The following is a 7,927-nucleotide window of genomic DNA, read 5'->3' as shown; positions in this document are numbered from 1 at the left end:
TTAATATTTTGAAATGCGTTGTTTGCATTAATTGATAGTTTTCTTATAAACTTTTTTATAAACAATTTCATTGCTATAGAAAAAAGATAAATGCCGGTAATATGTCTATCCTACTTAAATAGAAAGTGCAATATTTTGTTATAATATTTGGCGCAAGTTTATACATTATTACATCCAAAAATAATATTCTTTTTATATCTAAGCTATATTAAAATATAAAGATACAAATAGCTATGCGAGTAGTTAGTAATTGATGCTTTTTACTTAAATTGTCTTATACTTCATAATTTGTAATAATATAATTCTTGTCATCAATGATTCTTTGTTTTTACTTTGTATATATTATACTTCCAGGAAGATGCCGCTCTATAAATTGACTTACTTCCCAGTTACGGCATTGGCAGAACCAATCCGTTCTTCTTCAGCTATGCTAGTATTCCATTTGAAGATGAACGTATCAAAAAGGACGACTGGCCAGAAATAAAGCCCTGTAAGCTTAAAATTTAAAGAAGTTCTGTTTCTTAAATCTCATCTTTCCTAATTTAACTAAAGTAGCTAAATAAAGTAGAATACAATTATGCAGAGTATAACAGAGATTATTGTTTACTCTCCATTGCTCTATAAGATATGTGGGAGAACAATAGGTATTGTTAAGGAGACAATGCCTTTTGTTTGCTGATAAATTATCAATAAATTAAATTATATCTTTCCAAAACAGATAACAGGAAGCTAGATATTTAAGAAGCATCATAATCTGTTTGTTCGATAGAATCTTTGATTCTATTAGTTGTATGTTTTTAGTGACTCCTTATGGCCTGCTTCCTATGCTCGTAGCTGATAGAAGGAAGGTTGCTCAGTCTACAGCTATTTGCCGTTACTTAGCCAAACAATATGACTTAGCTGGAAAGACTGACTGGGCAAATCTTCATATTGATGCCACTGTTGATACTATTCATGATATTCGTCATAGTGAGTATCCAGTGCTGTTTTGCATAAATCTTATGAGAATCTTGATAGCAGATAGTACATATCTGTTCAGGTATTTATTAGTTGAAATCCGATTTAATATTTGATTTAATCGAACGATACACGTATGTCAACAATACAAGACAAAGGATTAAAAAGGATTGTAATTCTATCTTCAGTATCATTTAAATTTCGCACAAGACTGTATTCAAGTTAGTATAACATTAGCGAATAGTATTTAACTGAAAACAAATTTTCAGAAATTGCCGCCTTCCGCTATGAGGAGGACGAGAAGGTCAAAGCTGCAAAACGCAAGGCTGCTGAAGAGACGCTACCGTTCATTTTAGAACGTTTGGACCAGCAAGTGAAGGAAAATGACGGCTACTTCTACGATGGTACTCTCTCTTGGGCTGATTTAACATTCGTTGCTCTGCTCGATTATTTGAACTTTATGTACAAGTCTGATCTGATCGAGAATTACGAGAATCTGAAGCTGCTGGAGAAAAAGGTCCTCCTTCTGCCCAAGATCAAAAACTGGATTGAGAGACGCCCAGTTAGCGAATTCTAAACTTCACGATTGCTTATGGTTTTATAAGCGTTTAAAGATTGCGGTCTTAGTGTGTTGAGAGAACGAAGAACGAATCGTGTTGATGGAAGTTTGTATGGAATATACTGATTGCTTTTAACATTCATTAGTTCCAGCTATTACCGATATTTTTGTCATTTAGTTAGGGTTTTCCCTTTAGATTACGTTGTGACAGAGAACTATTATTTGTGTATTCCTACAGAAACATACGAACTATATAAACTGTTGACACGATGTTGTGCTTTTGTATTATAGAGATAATAATAAAACCATCAAACAATCATTAATTATGTTTTTTATTATATTCATTAAGAATTGAAGATTACCTCCTTGGTGATCTTGATAATATCGTATTTTACAAATGTTGAACAAAAAAAAATGTATGATTATTTTATTCAATACGTTATGAGGGTTGCTTTAAAAAAAATACGAGTTACATATTTCTTTGAAGAAAGCATGATTTTTATCGATACAATAATGTTCTTCTGTTATCGCTTTAAAGTTGAGTACTTCGTTGATTACACGAGAGAACTCGCCTACAGCAAACAAGATACGACCGTGTGTAAAGTAATTAATCTGGTTGCTCGTTGCTAGCTACACATAAGGCTTGCGTAAAAAAAATATGCATTTCAGTTCAGGCGGAGAATTATGTAGGAAGTCATTTTGTCGATCAATAACTTAGTTAATAAAAGATCAAATTTTCATGTACATAAATGTAAGTAACGTTCAAGTATTAATCATTACATACAATTTTTGTATAATTCGATATCTTGGTCACTTACATCTTACAAATGATACATAGATAATATTTATGAGATACATTGGAGCTATCTTTTAGTTAACGCCATTTTTTCTTGTTTTCTCTGTACTTTTACTATTCTTCCAAAAATATCAAAGGATCGATGACTTCAAATTAAACTAGAATTGCTTCGGTATATTGTCAATCAATGGCTGTTTGTATTCACATCTATATCAAAGGAAAACCGATTGCAAAATTAATTACCCTTGCAACTCCGCAATATGAAAATATGTGTGATCGACCTTGAAGATGACAAATCTCAATGTTTGAAGTAGTACAAAAAGATGATAATTTAATTTCGCTTTATCAAACTGTACAAAATTTGTATACACATACAGAAAAAAAACGGAGTTCAAACATTAATCAACATGAATTATCGGTTATTATTGTTGAGTAATTATTAGGATTAGAGTTTTGGAGTATCGATCGTATCGAGATTTAACTATCGGTTTCCGCAATTTATTGTTTTTCTAAATTATGTCTAAATGGTATCAGTTTTTGAATATTTTATAGTTTACACTCCAACATACTGACGTAAGCTATCGAAAATAATTGTAAATTATGCAATATCATTATTTTTATATTTCATAATCTAAATTTCAATCTATTTTTTGTATTTAACATCCCTTATTTATTGTTCGTGTTCCGTCTTGTACGTTCTTCAAAAAATCTTAATTTTTTTTTCGATAAAATCTTGTGTGAATTTACAAAAAATACGATTCTTCGTTTAATTTTTTTCCCTTATTGTCTTTACATATTTGGAGTTTAAACGCGTTATAAGTACGTTTTTTTTTAACATGATTACGTAAAATTCTTATTCTGAATAAATTATTTGTTTCCGCTTCATAACTGTTTCTAAATTACAGTGCATTTAATCTTGAAATGCACAGTAACATTTTATACTTTTTACGTTCTAAGGAATTTTCAGGATCGGTTAAAAATTAAATTACAATAATGGTAATACTCAATATTCATGTCAGACGTACAGTACAGTACATGTTCAAAGCGTACAGATTAATAAGAATTTTAATTAATCCTTCTTCTATAGTATTCACCGTTCTTTTCGAGCTCGTACCATTTCAAATAGACTTTCGAATAGATTTCAAAGATTTGTCTGTTCAAATAAAACGCGATCTTTTTTATTTCCCTATCAGTCGTCCCGTTACTGTTCCGTTGTTTCCAACAGATTGCAGATTCGTTTAAAAAACATTTGTAACGAAAAACAAACCCACTCGCAGAAATGTTATTCAATATCGCATTTATAACTTTCATAGACATCCTCCTCTCATTGCTATCATTGGAAACAGATTGAAACTTCGTTTGCAAACACTCGCGATTAAAAAAAAAAAAAAAAAGAAGAATTAATCTTAAACAATTTTATCTTGTGTTCCATTTATAATTTTCATAATTGTCTTCCCGACGTTGTATCATTTTAAATGGCTTTTTTCTATCCATCTATGTTGCAGCGAGATCAACGGTCCTAATTACTAAATTGCACGATGTGTTCATACAAATTCACTTTTTATGAACGCGATGAAACGAAATGAAACCTAAGTAGAGATTTGTTTTCTCATCAAGTATAACGAGTTTTATACTTTGGATAGATTGCCTCGTTGTGAGAAGGTCTTAATCGTTTATAATTGCGATTAAGTAATTGCAATAAGTCATATTTTTAAGAAACGTTCTCACATGCTGTCACACACTCTAATTAGAAAAGGATCATGAAACATTCGGTTTATGATATTATTTGTTTGTAAATCTTCCTGCTTCCGGAAACTTTTTTAAATATGAAAATATTTATATACAAAAGTAAATATTTTTTTCAATATCAACACTTCTTGCGTTTATGTTGTCCTAGTCAGAATTATATTATTTCGTGTATCCTGTTGCTTTTTATATGATAGTCCTCCCGTTGGCCGCGGATTCGTTATCAAGCCTGAGGCTCTCGTCACTAGTGTCACTATCGACAATAAAGGTACCCCACCCGCGACCGGACGATGGAGAACTCCAACACGGAATCGCAATCTCCCGCGAGCCCTGCCCGGGAGGGCGCCTCGAGCTCGGACTCGGAATGTGACTCGAGCTCGGATTCGGATTCAGACTCGACATCAGAAGTGGCATCCGAACACACGTTGTCGGCACGGGATCGTAAGAGTATCGTGCGCGCACTAAAGCGGTCGCTAGGGAAGAAGAAGAGGAAGAAGAAGAAGAAGAAGAAGAAAGGACACCGGGCAACCTGGGTATCGCTACCGCGATTCAACCCCGAAGCCGCGGACGCAGATCCAGCCGCCTGGTGCACAGCCATCGGCCTGCTCATGAGGGACCACCCCCTGAAAAACAGCGCACTGTATTCTGCCCTAAACCGTACCCTAGAGGGTCCGGCAGCGTATTGGCTTACGCAGATAATGAACGGCGACGAGCTCACCTGGCCAGATTTTAAGGAACAATTCGCCGCGCACTTCGGTGGCCAAGAAGTAGCAGCCGCGTCGCTAATCAAGGTAGCCGAGGAACTACCGCGGGACGGCGAAACACCAGGAGCGTACGGAAATCGTATCATCACCCTCCTGGGGTCGAAGTGGCGAAATTCAACCAGGGAAGAGGTACTCGCCGCCACCGCCCTCCATCTGCTGGGCTCGCGCGATGAACGTTTTAAACGATTAGCGCTCACGAGTGACATCACGTCGGTGAAACAATTCCAAAGAGAAATGAAGCCCTTCCTATACACGGAGTGGCCAACGCCCCCGCCGTGGAGGTCATTAGCGAGCTCCGGAAACAAACGAGGCAGGTCACCCGCCCCCTGGACCAGGTGTGGCCACTGCGGTATTTACGGACATCCGACATTCGAATGCCGCAAGAGGGCGAAGTGGTAACCGAAGGAGGACCCCCGACGCCCGGAGGAAAGCCGGCCGGCTGCCCCACCAAAAGCGTTGTGCTTTCACTGCCACATGCCGGGACACATCGCGTATCGCTGTCCATCGCGGCGAGAAGAAAAACATTGCCCCGAGGACGAGCGCCGGGTCGATGCCTGTGTCACAGACGAAATTCGAGCAACTGTATATAACAAACCGAAATTCCGAACGCCTTATCGCGTGTGACCGTCCGGTCAGCACCCGTTCTCAGCCGCCTGAGTGGCATTCGATCACTCCAGCCGTTCTCCGAATTTTACACTAAGTATAAACAAAACCTTCTCCCACTCCAACGAATGGAAGAATATAAATGCTCCCTTCAAAATCATCCAGTCAGTCTAATAAAAAAATTCTTAACTAATCCAAGTATCGAAAGTGTATCATCGCGAACCGAAAGAATTGTATAAATTGAGTAAAAAAAATAAAAAGAACTTAATCTCCTTTTCGGAAATTAACAAGTTCCTTATTTTTACCTTAATTTTACACGACACCTGCGTGGTGGAAGCCCCGACGGGTAGACTAAGCCAGCAGGCCACACACGAGGACGTGTAAGTGTCAGAATGGCCGAGTCGGAGACGAAAGGACGCCGGGGCCCCTCTGGAACTTCAGGACAACACCCTAACCTTGCAACCTAGAGCCTAATATAGCCATAACGAAACAATCGCAAGTATCCAAACCGATAGCAATCGTACGTCGATCGGAGGATCGTGTGTACTGAGACACTCGACCGGAGTCTTGTTTCGGTGGCGTCGTTGGGATGACGAGCAGTCTTGCTAGAGAGCTGATCGGTGACGGAAGTCGAGTGCCTTACGAGCAGGGAGTGGTGCACGTGTGAGTTAGAGCAAGGGAACCTGTCCTCCCGTTGGTCACGGATTTGTTATCAAACCTGAGGCCCTCGTCACTAGTGTAACTATCGACAATAAAGGTACCCCACGCGCGACCGGACGATGGAGAACTTCAACGCAGAACCGCTACCCCTCCCGCGAGCCCTCCCCGGGAGGGCGCCTCGAGCTCGGACTCGGAGATTCAGACTCGACATATATATTATTATATATATTATATATACTATTATATCTATATAATATATGTATTTATATCTATAAATATATGTATAAATATATCTATTTAAAAAAATAAAGTTGACCTTCATATATCGCCAATAATATCGCGTGCGTAAAAAGAAACTAATTACATTTAATTCTTTTTTTACATTTATTTATTTTTTATTATTATTTTTTTCACAACTAATTACATTTAATTATTACATTTACATACATTTAACTATTATTACATACATTTACATATATTTAATTATTATTTTTTTCATAATTATATCTCGTTTGAAATGTTTTTCGACATAATTAATTGTTTCAAAAACACATATTCCAGCCTTCTAAATGATTTATTTTGCGTATTATACGAATTATTCCATCTATAAATAAATTGTTCTCCCTACACACAAACACGCACACAGTCTGTTAATTACACGAGTTAATTGTAACATTTTTCTCGATAAGTTGATAGAGCAAGGAAAATGAGCGACGAACATACCTACAAACTAATCTACTTCAATGCCCGTGGTCGTGCCGAACATATACGGTACATATTTGCATATACTGGCATCGAGTATACCGACGAGAGGATCCCCGAAGAACTCTGGCCTGAATACAAGGATTGTAAGCGTGAAGAATCGATTTTTACTTTCATCGTTCAACTCTCAGATATCTACCATTTACTCAAACTTTTCTGCATATAAAACTTTCGTTTCACGTGCAGGCTAAACTTACTTAAAGTAAAATTTCATACGGAATAAAGTCGAACTTTTCATTAAGTTTTGCTTCCGTAATATCGTGTTTATCGAATACCAACTTAATTCACTTACGATTCTCGAATTTTTGTGTTGCAATCTTTATTGTTTTCAATGAATCGAAGCATTTCGAATATTTTGAGAAAACCGTAAATAGGTGACTTAAAATAGGAATACAAAATTACTTCTACGTTTCTCGTTAATTTAAAAACTTTTTAGGACTTGTCGGAAAAAAAGGATAAAAAATTGAAATCAGTTCGGAAATGAACAAGAACATAGCTAAAAAGTCGAAAGAACAAAGCAGACATAAATTTCGATCTTCCGTTGCGACATTTCTATCGTAAATAGTATAATAAAAGTTTTACGCAGCATAGTCTTCGATATAATCTTATATGTCGCTTGCAGATAGAGAAACCAAAAATCAACGTAAGTCTGTAAATCAATCCTGTCGGTGTAAAACACAAAATTACGTTCGCAAGAGACATTCGATTCATATTCCTTGCATTTCAATTTTCATTACAAGAACCGTGTACATTTTCTAATATTTTTTCCGTGTCTGGTATTATCTTTTATCCTTGATTTTAAAAACTTTAGGTTCTTCCCAACAGTCAAAAACACGCGATACCCTGTCCATCGTAATCGTAAGAAAAGAAAAAAAGGAGAAAGAAGACATTTCTGTATTTCTTTACTAGGCCATGTTGATTAAAACCGAAATGATTTCGATTCATCTATTCACAAGAACGCAACGGCCTCGGAAGCTGTGTTGTGATTTCCTATCGATCGTTTCCCTCTACACAGTGTTCATATGAGCCATGTTTGTTCTTAGCAATGCCTTATAAAAAGCTGCCTGTGCTGGAGATAGA

The 7,927-nt window shown here is 36.7% G+C and overlaps 1 pseudogene; it reads left to right on the top strand.

Annotated features, from left to right (window-relative positions):
* Positions 1-260: 260 nt before the first annotated feature.
* On the top strand, positions 261-1,839 carry LOC117162641 (glutathione S-transferase-like; annotated as a pseudogene).
* Positions 1,840-7,927: the final 6,088 nt, after the last annotated feature.

Source organism: Bombus vancouverensis, unplaced genomic scaffold (genome assembly GCF_051014615.1).
Source record: "Bombus vancouverensis nearcticus unplaced genomic scaffold, iyBomVanc1_principal scaffold0052, whole genome shotgun sequence".
Lineage (NCBI taxonomy): Eukaryota > Metazoa > Arthropoda > Insecta > Hymenoptera > Apidae > Bombus > Bombus vancouverensis.
The sequence above is the reverse complement of the archived record's forward strand: the minus strand, read 5'-3'. Positions and strand labels throughout refer to the sequence as shown.